Raw genomic sequence first — 14,483 nt, 5'->3', positions numbered from 1 at the left:
AAATTAATCATTATAATTAGAAATGATAGGAAAAGTTTGTGTCGCATAAACAAAAGAAAATCACGTCGCTCCAAATGTAAAATTGGTTAGAATGATTAATGCTCCTTTAAGTTTAGAAGATATCGCACTATTTTGGGCAAGACTCAAAACTTCACATTCCAATGCGTTTTCAGGTTACGGATACGGAAGCGCAGTAAGTCCATGGGAATAAAAAAAAATGGGGGTTAGCACTTTGTTGTTTGAATTCATCCCCACTCTGTTTAAAGGGGCACTAGGATAGACCATAGAGTCTACAGGATGCGTGGTGTAATTCTGTAGAGTCTTCATCACATAGAATCTTATAGATAATTAAGTCACTCATTCATTAGTTTCATTTCTTACGGCACTTCTACACCTCCGTTTAATACCGAAACCAAAAATGGCATGAAACATTCTCTCTCACCTTTGTCGACGCGGCTTTTTCAAGCTGTTTTTCCTGAAAGTTACTGACATTTTCACAGTGCATCCAGTTGTGCCCGTCTAGCATCAAATGTACTGAACTCCCCGTTGTGAGCTTTTGGATGGGGCTTGCATCATTAAATCGTTGGGCCCAGTGAACCATCAGTCGTGAAAAATGCGTTTCTCGTCCACTTAAGCGGCAGTGTTGTTTGGTTGAGTTACCCTCCATATGGCATGCTCAAGCGGTCATCTCATTTCACATTGATATGAGTGGGCTTTAAGGAGGCTGGTCTACCAGACGGGAGTGAAGGACTTTTCTCTTTCGCATTACATGCTGCGAACTTACTCTGAATCTACACAAAGGAATAAAACAGGTTTTATCTGGGTGTTTCGATTTCTGTCAATGCAGTTTCCATTATACACTTTTGCCTTGTGTTTCTTCTTTGAGCTTTAAATAATGTTGTCTACAAATAGAATAAATTTAATTTTGAAAGCAGTAGTCTAGTCCAATCAGAAAACAGTTCTCATCGCTACAATCGAGTTTGATGTGCCCAGACTGATAAACATCTCTGTTCAAATAAACATTTTCGTTCTACGATTAATGAACAAAGTGAGTTTCGGGAGGTTAAAATTAATTTTAAAATCAAATGAAATAAATGCAAGTTTGACTATCCTTGAGCAAGCAAATATTTTTTCTCAACATGTTTTCCAATATTCGATTTGTGGACTACAAACCGGTGAACATTATTAATATTATGTTGACATAAAGAGCAGGTGGAAAAACGTATATTTTTGGTAATAAAAATTTGGAATAAGTGAGTGATTTTATAGTTTTGGAAACTTGTAGTTTTTGTTTGATTTGTGATTTATCTTGCCCCATAATTAATACTGACAATGTGCCATAAATTGGCTATTATATTTCCAAAATTGGATAAGAGTTTGAATAACAGAATGACCAAATTTGGGTAAATTAAAAGCCCAATCCTGTACCCAACTACTGATAAAAATAGGAAAATGGAGCAATAGTTGATTAAAAATTCCGCTTAATAATTGATCAACATTTGACCAGTTGTCAGAAATATTGACCGGGTAAATAATTAGTAAAAAATGCACGTTGCCCATGTATTGGTTTATTAACTTTGCCCAACTGTTGGAAGAGCTAAATTTGACCAAGACCTGGGGAAACCGTTGCGCCCAATAAGCACGGTCTACGTGTTGCTCAACTGTTGGTACAGTTGACTATCTGCTCTTATAGGTGGAAGGAAGCGAGTCGTGTCCGACCAAAAAGACGAGACTTTGCTCCAGAAGATATCCTCAAGACGCGAGAAGCAGGTCTAATTTTTATCATTTCAGCATTCATTTTCTTAATCAGCTTTCCTATAAAAAGACACCATTTCGGTAAATGTACATAGTCTTGGACAACACCTAGCTTTTTGACAGCTGTCACTTATCGCTTGCAATGGGCCGCAACAAAACACATGATGTTAAAGATTTGGCCTAGTGCAGAAAAAACTAAGGGTGGATCAGAAACCAAACTATTGGAGGGCATTGTTTGAGAGGGGATTTGATGTTAAGGCCAAAAAACCACTCCGGTTTTTGGTAGTGCTTGGTCCAAAAGTGGTGCCGTGATGCTTGTTTTTGTTTGTGTGTTTTGGGGTTTTTTTTCTTTTTTTGTTTTTAGTCCTCTTTTTTTCCCTTAGAAGTGATGTACATGCACATATACTTTAGAGCGCACGGCCTTGTTACTATGAGAAGTGTGAATTAACAACTCTGAATTAATAAAAAGACTATAAAATACGAAAAGAGGCGATGGCTTTAGTCATCTCATTAAAACAAGAGGCTTTATATTCTTGGCAAGATTGAGCTTGTTAAAATACAGTAGCACAACCACAATGGAAAAATTAGATGTGAAAAATAAATGTTCAGCTCTAGTTTCCGGTTTTCAGTGAAATTCTCATGAGGTAGCAGTATATGACATTCTCTGCACATTGTTTTTCTGTTTTAGCTTATAAGAAACAAGCTGCATATAACATATTGGTTAAAAAAAATCAGCATAGAAAATAAAATCTCCTCTCACTCTAATCTACCTTAGTTCTTGGCAAGGGACGATGCATGAGTTTTACATGTATCGTTGTCATAACGCAATGTCCATTGCCACTGCATGCGTATGTAACGCCACTGCCTCGCCGACACTGAAATAGACTGGCCCCTCACGGTTTGTTGCTTAAAAGCGTTTTTGATTTGTATACTTAAGCAGGATGCAAGACCACTTCGTTTGTCTGGTTCCGACGTGGGCCTCGGCTACGGCCAGAAATTACCACCGAGTATTTGGCAGCATCCGCGGCCAGTTCCCATAGAATCATGCGTAATATCAAGCCGCAGCCAACTGATTTGGACACGGCCTTTGTGTAAAAGATACACGAATGACATCATATGGTAAGAGTGCACGACTGAAATGTGTGGAGGCCTAGGAAGATTCCTTCACCGGACATATTACTCAACCCCACCCATTGAAAGCACATTAAAATTACGCGGTAGCAGAATTCCTGCCGATTAAGTAAGTTTGGCGGCTTTTGGAAATCGTTTTATGCAAAATAAAAAACTTCTTTATTTGCCAACGCGCAGGTCTACGGCGACTAGAAACCGGACACTTTTTTTTTTTTTGGCCTTAAAGTAATCTTTTTTTAGCCGGTCGTATAGAGGGGACGCTGTATGTAACCCACACTCACAAAACTGCCAATCCCACAGATCTTTCCTTCTTTTGATTAAACGCTTTTAATTCAACACTACTTTCTGAACCACAAATCAGTTGTTTAAATGTAATTACATTCTGTAATTCTATGATTATGAACACAAAATTCAACAAAGATGAATAAGGTGAATAAAATAAATAAGAAGAGCGCTCAATTTGTAATGAAACTGATATAGGTACACCAACCAGGATCCTGGATTTTTCTGAGTTCTTTCCGTGCTAGTCCTGAGTTCTAACACAAGGAACAGCCAGTCCAAAAAGATATCAACACGCACGTGTCACAGGTCAAGTTTCAGTTCAGTGTCCTGTGCTGTGGCAGCTAACGGAATCCGTAGACTGCCTCCGTGTACTGTGAGCCGCAGATGACTCGACCAGTCCCGTCTCTGAAAACAGCCTGATTATGGATTAGATATACATGCATAGTCCACACCACTTGCAACTGCACTTGCAGCTCACTTAATGGATACATGCAGGTAGCACCTGCTACCTGAGAGCCAAAGAACCCAAGCAGATATAGACATGTACATGAATAACATAATAAAAGCTCTAGAGAAATATCAATATATCATCAATGATTGACTTAAGTTCCGGCAAATATGCTTCCAAATGTAACGAGTGACAAAGTGCAGTAATCAAACTGAACTTTTCCTGCATCTAATTAATACCAAATTATGAATTATATATAACCCAAACTGTGATGTACATGTAGACATACCCCGTACATGTTTTTTTTTCAACCTTGTAAATATATATATACCTATGGGCAGGACATGACCTATGAACACAGGCATTTCCATTTACCGGCGGGTCCCACAGCTTCATTTGCAGCCACAAAAACAACCCTCAAATCCACTTAAATAATCTGCTTTATACCCCATGACACTGTAAGGCTTACCTGAGAGCCAACAGTGTCAAAACTTTACTGAAATAATGTTTGTCCGGCGAAAAATTTGGATTGCCTCAAAATCTCCGTAAAAACATGGCAGCCTCGCATGTTTCAGAGGGAAATTATTAACTGCACATGTCCCATTTTTAGGGTTGTTTGCATACGTAATGAGGGCTATGGCAATTTGTGCCAAGCAAGCAGCTGCTTCATTTCATGAAATTTACGTCTTATTTTCACTTTTTGGAAATAAAAATTCTTGCCCCAAAATACTTTCATGGTAAGATAAGGCCTTTTCCTGATGTGTTTTGTGAAAATAGAACTGAGAAATAGTACCAAAGTGGTAAAAACTAGAGATTTTGTGAAAAGTGCTTTTCGTATGCGGTAGTCAGTTAGTTTACGTTTCAATACGATTTTTGAAGACTCGAAGCAAAGAGTTGGAAGTTTTTCTGAGATTTTCAAAAGTGGGCCGTAGTGGAGTAAAGTGTGAGGGTTTTAGATTTGCTGACGGTTTTCTGCTAGATTTTTTTTCTCTTCTCGACCGGACGCGTTTGCATATCAACCTAACTCAGCACCGATTCCGTTTATCCCGCATAATCTTACGGCCTTACGAAAATGGAAATAGTTTATCATCTTAGTAACCACTCTGAGGCTAAATTTCATATTTATGTAGCATTTCTTTTCAAAATTTTGTGGTGTTTTATTCCGTTTTAGCCGTCTAGAGTACAAGCAAAGAGTTTCAATGTGATCATTTGTTAATAAGCTTTGTGCAAACGAAGTCTTCAAAACGAGAAGGCTCAACAGAGGATTGGCAAGTTGCTAAGGATACTTCCGTATGTTTCACGAGGGTCCGGTCAAGTAACCGCCGCGCACGGTCGAAGTCGTTGACTTCCACACGTCGAAGAGGAGTGAAACATATACGTACGTGCTCCAAGCACGCTTTTTTAAACTGCACCTGGTGAAAACACAAGAGGGCGCTATTACTTTTGCTAGGCTATGTGTATTGGTACTTTTTACACGCTGTTGGAGGGAAGGGAAATTACACAAACCCCATCATTTTGCGAAAGAACCCCCTCCCCATCCAAAATGGATCAAGCACGTGGCACAAGGTGTCCAACTGTTGGGCAAGATCTCTTGGGGAAAATGACCAACATTTTTACTAAAAACGACCAACATCTGGATAACTGAGTTTTACCCAACTTTTTGACCAATGTTTTTACAGTGTAGGCCTGCAGGCGTCTTTCCCTATGTGTCAACACCAGCTCCAAGCGTTGCGTATCCGTCAAAATCGCTCCTGGGGCAATTTTGATGGTCAAACGCAACGCACACATGCGTTATGTCAATGGAGTCAATTTTTATGTCCGCGAAAGTGAAACGCATGAAGGCATCGTGTATGTACGCAAAGGACACGAAACCTACTTATGCGCCTTAATACAACAGTTACATTTGGACTCTTCCTGCCCGTTTTCCTTTGCCTTGGCGTCCTTAAACTAATAATTTAAGCGGACCTCCTTAATAGATGGCCTGTCTTTACGCTATTTCTTCTTATCTAGATCATGAATAAAACTTTCCAAATCTTCATCAATAATCCTCAATTCTAGTGAGGCATAAACTGAGAATTGCACTTGACTCCTCATCATAATGTGAACTTAAATGGCTTGAAATTCGCATTCTTTAACAATGGCACTTCCTGCATTTGGTACACAAATTGTCTAACACTTGTTTTATTTTGTGTCGGGTACAAAACACTCAAACTTTAAAATTACACGTCCTAGCAAACTTTGAATTATAAGTGTTGTGCTGTACTGCACTGAGTGGAGACATAATTCTGCTAATTATATATCATTTCGGACCCACAACTTTTATCTTGGGGATATCTTTTACGAAAATTCCCAAATATCAGTTTACAGTAATTTCGCAAAGCGGTGCTGGGCTACAGTAAGACCGGGGCCCAGAGATTGGCAACCATTTGGGGGGTGATTGGGATGAGAGATTTATATTTGGAAATGGTGTTCCTACCTTTGATAAAAAAATACGAGAAACCTAGGCTGACATCGAATTACTTGGCTACGGCCGAAAATTACACACGACTGTATGGTAACTGGCCGCGGCGGCTACAACTGACTCGTGGTTAATTTCCGGCCGTATCGATTCAGATACAGCCTCACTGTTCACGAGGTCGTAATCTTTCCTGTCGTTGAAAACAAGTTGCCACCTTGCTTCATTCTGTCACGAGGCGGCGCTGTTTCTGTCCATTTTTTCCAGACAAAATATTGACTGAAACTGCGGCTGGCGCTGTGTTGGTTTGATAAAGTTGCAGAAATGAACCTCCTGAAGGTGCTTTCAAGTATAGCTTTCACGAGTAGACGAGGGTTCAACAGCGCCATCAGGGTTTAGCTTGGTTGAGTTTTGTATGGTAGAGCAATAAAGTTTGGAAGAAAGTACGATTCAACGGTGACCACACCTAAAAAGATGTAGAATCGGCCATATCAAAATCTGGGAGCCTGAGCGTAGAAAGGAATGAACAATAAAATGAATAGTGCCTATCACCTCTGATGAAAAAATTCAAATTATAATTGCTCGTTAGTGCATAACCAAAAAGGTAATTCAGAAAAATATCTGTGAATCCCACGAAAATTTAAAAAAAAATAAATACCGAAATGCAAACTGCTCCACTGAGGATGTGAGGCAAAAGAGTTTGCCAACCAAAGTTAAATTTTCTACAAACGTTGGCCCAGATGTTGGTCAAGATTTATAAACAAAAGAAAGGTCCGGAGCACCATCACCATGATGCCCGTAGTCCATTGCAAACAAAGTAATAAGGCCCCAGTTTTGTTTAGGAATACAAGCCCGTTGTCTGGTCCTGTCCGTGGCTTTTATTCTTCCTTTTTTACCATTCCGCTCATTTGGACTACATCAGAATTAAATAATCATCTTTGGCAGGCCAGTGGGGCAAAGGGAAGGGATATATGACAACAATCCAAAAATCCCTTGGCTGTGGTCAAGGGCGAAATCAGAACCATTTTTTTCACAAGCGGTCAATATTGGGTCTTTTTAGGCTTGAGCCAAAAATTTGGAAATTTTTTATCCCAGCTTATATGATCTGTCTGAAGAAGAGCAATTAAGTCGACACAAATATCGTGTTTTGTTATTTTTCACAAAAAGAGTTGTTGGCTCCTTTATGTCGGGGGGATGACCCCGTTGCCCTTTCCCAGACCGGCTGTTTGGCCCTGGTCAGTGCGTCCCCAACTTAATAAACACCCCGGCTCCTCAAATTACGCAAATGAGGCTGAATTTGCGCTAGATCCAGCCTTTTGGTTGGTTGAGAGGCTCGAAAACGGCGAAAAAGAGGCGTGGTTTTCTCAGGACAGGCGGGCTTCATTACTGTGGTCATTCGAGAAAATCGGGGTTGGGGACTAGATCTCACGTTACACCGTGATACAGATTGTGAGGACTTTCGCGTACATGCCAAAACCTTTTCGTCATCAGCACGGTATATTTACAGTTTCGACTCACTTGTGCCTTTCAGAACCACTCCTCTTTCATAAAAGAGACTTCGTTTTACACGGTGCATCCGAAAGCCTCCTACACTTCCTCAAACACCATGCAAAGCTTCAAATCTTACTGATGTGACCCCATCCTATGCTCAGCGCTCTCTCTCTTTCAAAAACACAAACGAAAACTCTCTTTTGTTCCAATACATGAAGATAGGTGCCTTCTATTAAATTTCATCAACAAACAAGTGTTTCAGCGGTGAACTCACTAATTGTTTTTTTTTTCAATTTACAACAAATAACATATGTAGTTGTATTTTGAAAATACCTGAGATCTCCATAAGGAAAAGTGTGCCCCCAAAAAATCCATTTCGTTAGCTTTATTTTCACTTTTATGCTCACAGTATACTCAATGTTGTTTTGGCTCAGTTCTGTTCGGTTCAGTCCGGTTCTGTCCAGTTCGGTCGGTTTGTTTTTGCTGTACTTTCCTGACAAATGGATACGACAGCTCTGTAGCTGGGATGTCATTACAGGAAAACACTTCTCAAGTTTTCGGTTCAAATCGTGAACCCAAACTCTGCTTATTACAATTTCTGGGTAAACTACGCTAACTGGCCTGCTGTCATGAACTAAAACAACCAAAGTGAACAAATATTTATAACGGCAAAATATGTAAGTTACTGGCAATTTCTAGTTGCCGAAATAAATGTAACACCAAGGTTACCTGCTGCTTCATCTGACCCGGACCAGCCAGCTGACCCTGGCAAGCTCGGTAGTTGAGTGGTTAAGACGTCTGCACTAGTAAGAAGAAGGTCGAAGGTTCGAATCCCACCCGAATAAGCTTGTGAATTTTTCATATGCTCTCGGACATGCATTGACATGCAGTGTTTATGAATATAAGTCGGTGTAAGGTCAAAAATAACCCGTAATTAAAACTAACACCAAGGTTTCTGCTTCTGATGACATCAAACCCTGCCTCATAAATAGGCAAATCTTTGTTAAAATGAAAAGTGATAAATTACTCAAATACTCTGTAATTGATAAGCTATAATTCTGACTCCCGTTGAAATACATTTTCTGTTGCCAATTATAATATTTGAGTTTACAATACGAGAAGACATTTGAGATTTCAGCAGCAATCAAACTGAATTTCTGCGAATATCAGACGACAGTAGTGTTGATAAATTATGATCGGCAGACGGTTTTCCCCTAAGGACTACCTTGACTACGCTTCGCAGAAAGGTCGTTAAAAGCCTGTCCCTTTGATTTAAAACATACATTGTATAGACTGCATATTTTTAATCAAGCTCGCACTATAAAGCAGAAAAATGTACCACTATAAACGCGCATTTTGGTTTTAATTGCTGATATATGATAGAAACTGTGTATTATTTTTATATATTCATTCGAATTTCTGGGGAAAAATACTTAAAAATAGACACTAAAGAAGAATCGTATATATCAATACTTTTAAAATGCAACATTTGGTAGAAAATTTAGCATTGTGAGGTTAAATTTCGAATTCAACGAAAATGTTGGGTTTTTCCGGCATAGGGCTCGCCTTGTAAAGTAGTTGTCTGGTGTCAGTATTCATTTTGGTTTGCCAGACACACTTCGGCCTACGCACGGGAATTTATTCCTCATGATTATAGCAGAAAATGGGAAGCACATTATGTTTTAAGTAATGAAATTAAGTCGATGGAAATAGGTCACGTCTGTGCTCATTCCAATTTATAACAGAGAAAAAAGACCCGCAAAAACCAGGCTAGATTTTCTTTTCTTTTTTTATTCGCTGTGCCAAAATTAGACGGAACGACGTAAACACTTCAAATGGAGTGCCTGTAGTCTCAGTCAACGGAATGTCTGGCTTTTTTCTCCTTCTTCCTTTATTTTTGTCAAAACCAGCACAACCTCAACAAAAAGAGATTGAAGCGGCTGCAAAATAGTCGTTTGAAGTTCTTTTACATATCGTGAATTACCTATTGTTTTGATTTGTTTTCATTCATGAGAAATTTTGCCTCAGATCAATAAAGATTTGAAACCTTCGTTTACTCTTCCCTGGGGTGACGAATTGAGTACCGTAGTCATCGTCCAGTCTAAATGCTAGTGGGGAAAATTAACAAGCGTCCTCCGACTGGATTCGAACCAACACCCTCCTCTTACGTATGCAAACGTCTGAAACAGTCAAAACCGTAAAAAAAAAACACTATGGTGTTACATTGATATGAATTTAACAGTCTGGGTATAAATGTTGGCCAACACCAGACTGATACCAACGGTTACTTCGGTCAAACACTGTTGAAGAAAAGTTTGGTCAGGAGGTGTAAATTTGAAAATCTGCCACTCCGTCCAGTTGGTATCACCGCCCATGCATCCCCTCCACAAAGACAACAACTGTCCAGATTAGCACGTCATTACTATTTCTTGGTTACTTTTTACCCAAAATGTTCACAGCTTGATCCAATTTTGTGCTGCACTTTTATTCAATTTGATGGGATATTACTGGGTTGGCCAGAACAAAATGTTAGATGGAATTAGGCCTATGTATGATTTTAAAAAATATTAATAAAAGTCATTTAAAGGCGGCAGATTATACTGTCGATTGAATGCTAAAACACTACTATGTTAGGTTTATACCATAATTAACATCCATCCACATTGGCGAAGTGTTTTGGTATACGTCTACAAAGTACAAGGCCACAAGGTACGAGACAGTATCGACAGTATTCATGCGTCTGCCATCTTGAGTTGAAAGTGAAGTTAAACTTTTTTTTATTTGGGTGACCTGAGAGTAAAATATAAAATTTCGTACAACTTCAGGCCATTTTTTGTTTTGAGTAAATTCAAAATTTGTGAAAGATTGTATCTAAATATTTTTAGCCACATGTTAACAAATTTAAGCTGAGGGTTGGAACCCGTAGAGTCTCGAAGCACTCTATCAGATTACATTGAATATGATAGATTCAAGGAACAAGATAAAATGACTTCCCCGAATAAGTTCTGTTCATCTTGAACACAGATTTTGCGGGTCACAACGCTTATCAAGAGGTAATATGAGTTCCTTACTATATTCACGTCGTTAATTCTTGAAAAAAATTAATATAGGCCTATTTCTAAGGTCAACGGCCTTTAAAACTGCATGGTATGGACGGTGTTAGGTTTGGAATAGTGGGCGTATCTGTTTGTTAACCCCCACCAGTCATGAGATTCCAGAAATCAACAACAAAATGAGGTAGCCTGTTTCAGTAACATGGATACATCATTATCTGGGTTAAATAATTACCGTCAAACTTGCATCTCGTCGGTCACGAAGCCGGACTCTGGTCGGCGCCTCTTGGCCAAACTGACAGCAATAGAGATTAATCGTCTGTAGAGTAAACATGTTTAAGGGTCTCTCAAGCACACAGACTGAATGCGCAATATCACGGAGTTGAAGTTCCACACACCTATATCATAAATTTGACTTTAAATTACTTACGTAAGAACGCACATCTGGACATCAAAGTTTATGTTATTACAAGGTTTCATAAACGTATCCTTGTTTGGACGATACTGTCCGTTTAAAGAATGGATATTAAAAATTTACCTGAAATTTTATCCTAATCCCAGAAGCAAAGACTTCTGCATTCCATACTAAATTTTCTTGCTACTGCCATCTAAATACATTTCCGTATTTGTTCCTTGGTTGAGGACCCATGGCGGTTCATCCCGGCTTTACGTTGAAGGTCACGATAAGGAAGAGGATACTCATTTTTTCCTACATAGACATAAGCCCCAAGGCTCCCTTTTCTCCCCTTCCGTCATGGCTGTGGATCCATTCAGTTGTTGCGAGCGCGCTGCTAAAATTGTAAGCTTGATCCAGAATGGCCATGTAAATCATGTAAATTTTATCTGTTCTCTCGAATTCACAATTCTGTTGTGTTTTAGGGCTATGGCGCTGGTAGAACTGACACCTTTGCAATCGCCAGTATACGATGCAAATTGGTGGTACTGCGTATATGTTTAATTGTGTGCCCATTATTGACAGCTCGAGCTTGCAGATTTCATGTTGTCCTAGTTAATTCTAAAAGAAGAGTGTGACTTCAATTTCAAAACAACATAGTGAGCAATACGGAGGCGGGCGAGTTCTCAGACAAGATGACCTTTGTGGAGTTCACCGCGTCGAAGGAGCGGCTTAAGTCCAATTAAGATTTGAGAGTCCTCGGCCACAGCAATTTTGATGTCATCGAAAATTAAGTGCAATCCTTCTCTGCAATATAAACAGAATAAGGTCCGTGCCTTAACTAACCTGATAATTGACAGTTACAGGCGCACAGTAGTGGGTGGGGTTTGCTGTACGCGTGTCAAGAGGAGGTGTGTTTTTTTAATGATAGGCCTACTTTGAATTTCAAAATTCACATCCAATAGCAGGTTTGGGATAACCGTTTTCTCGGTTTAGTTTCCACGGGTGACAGTTGATAAAAGAGATCAGCATCCTACTTAAGAGGAGCCCAGTTGCTAGTCTACTTGCAATCCTTTTCACGTTCTTTTACGGGGCACCTTCTTAAAACAATATGAAAATGGTTTTTCCCTTCCCCAGTATAAACGATGCCAGCTTCCGTCTTGTAAGCTTTTAGCTTATACGTTACAAAAAGTACGGGAAATGATGCGCTATGTAAATAGTTGACATAATATTGCATTACAAAAAGGTGAATTTAAAAATGGCGCAGAAGTTAATCCACCTCTTCTGTTTTACGTAAGCCCGATGCATGGCAATTAAGAGTCTGTCTTGGAATTGGTTCGTCTCTCTTTTCAGCTAGTAAGGGATGAACATGCTTTATTTGACAAAAGGAATGGCGTTGGATAGTTTTACAAGCCCTTAACTTTGCAACAACGGAGGCACATCGTTTGGCTCACTGATAATTTTGGCTGTTTTTTATCGAAGATACGAATTAGTAATTCTTTTTCATACACATCACAAGTTGTTTAAGTATTGGCCTATTTTGCGCTGAATGCCAGCGGAGATGGAGTCACATTCAACCAGCAGCTGAGACGGTTATGTTGATTCTAGAGCCGAAGGAAGGTTTGGCGTCTAAAAGCTCCACGAGGCGAAATGGCGGGAGTCGAAATATTAGATTATAGATCGATTTTGACTTGAATGTGGAGTCGGGGCAGGTGACTAAGCTTGGAAATGTCTTCCTTCGGAACTTCGTTACATATTTCCCCGAGAGGATTGATAGCTTATATTCGAAGGTAACATTTGGATTACTTGTCAGCGTTATTATATCTCCATTCCAGCTCTACATAGCTAGCAAAATCCTGTAAACATCATCCTTGAAATGCTGCAGTTCTGGACAATCACTCGAAAACACAGTCTACGGCGACAGTTTGTTTTCCTTTATCGGCATGACATGTTTTCCAACTTGCAGTCGCCACTAGTTCATTACAAAGCCACGTGCGAACATAAAAAAGAAAAAAATTGACTGCTAAATTCTTCGAAAATGAAGCGGAGAGGATTTCAATATTGATGCCACTCATCTATTCCAGGAGCACCGAGTCTTTGTCAATGAGGCCTGGGATTTCTTGGTATGGTTGGTACCCGCTAGCTTATCCTTTTATGGCGTTCGGTTACCGCTGGGAACCCGCCTCCCATCTTACACGCCTGAGGCGACCGCAAGATTCTCAATGTTCCCGCCAAAATTGTCACTGTGGATTACCGCTCACACATAAGCGTTCTTCTTGGTAGCAACCAGCCACCCCCCCTCCTCATCTGTCTTCCAATCAAGGAATTGCATACTTACATATGTGAAATATTCCACATTGCATACTCTGTGTTTTCCATTGAGTATAATTTGCGTAACACTCCAAATGATTCATTAAGTAAACGAACACTGTGTTGAGTGTAAAGGGGCAATATTGCCATTATCCAGAATATATGAAATTTTGCCACTGTTATTCATTTGTTTGGTATTTTGATCATTGTAACTAATAATTACATCCTGCACGATATACCAACGAAAAAATCACCGTTTGTCACGACATCTTCAAATTTCGGTTGTTCAATGACAGTGCCTTGATTAAAATGAGGAAAATTATCTCTATGAGGACCTCGCTGCGTGGCATACACTTCTGCACTGTCTGTTTTGATAAGGAATTCAACTCACAAGGTCATGCTGCTTACAAATCCAAAAATATATGAGTAGACAGGCAACACTGACAATGACGTCAGAAAAGGTTATTACGTCTTGCCATTGATGAAATTAGCTTCGGTAGTGCACTGCAAGTAACCGTTAAGTAGTTATGCTGAATTCCAAGTAAATCGTGCAGCGAGTCAAAATAGACAATGAAATAAGTCCAAACAATACACTGTAATATGATTGCCAAACCATATTCTGGTCAATAAACAGGACGTGACTGCTGTTAGGAATGTGCAAACAGGGAATATAAATCTAAATAGATAAAGCATTATCAGGATTACATATCGCAAAAGTTTCCTATGTGTAGAAATTAAGGTTTTCATGGTCGTGCTCGTGCCAACATGACCGACTCGAATGAAGTCTATTCTAGTAAGGTAACCGCAGTTCACCCTTTCTGGAGTAAATTGCCAAGCTCCCTCAATTGGTCTGACGTAATTCAGGAAGCGATTGGGAGGGCACGGTCCTGTCGCAAACTAATTGAGAGATTCGCCGGGGTTGATTACCACTGAAACTTCTCCGGATCCAAGCGGGCCGTCTGGACAGTCACTTCCCGTTAGGCGCCTTTCCCGCCCAGCCCGTTCTCATCCCGGGCGCTGTACTTGACGGCTTACAAAATGCAATGACCGTGAATGAATGGCCACCAATATAATACCACTTGGTATTCTTAAAATCAGCCATCAGTTGATTTAGCATGTCAGTCACAGGAGTCAGGTCATTGTGCGTTGAAGGCTCCGTTTACA

The sequence above is a fragment of the Acanthaster planci genome, linkage group LG08 (assembly GCF_054643075.1).
Source record: "Acanthaster planci isolate LZ-2023a linkage group LG08, COTS_SCS, whole genome shotgun sequence".
In the NCBI taxonomy this organism is placed as follows: domain Eukaryota; kingdom Metazoa; phylum Echinodermata; class Asteroidea; order Valvatida; family Acanthasteridae; genus Acanthaster; species Acanthaster planci.
The sequence above is the reverse complement of the archived record's forward strand: the minus strand, read 5'-3'. Positions refer to the sequence as shown.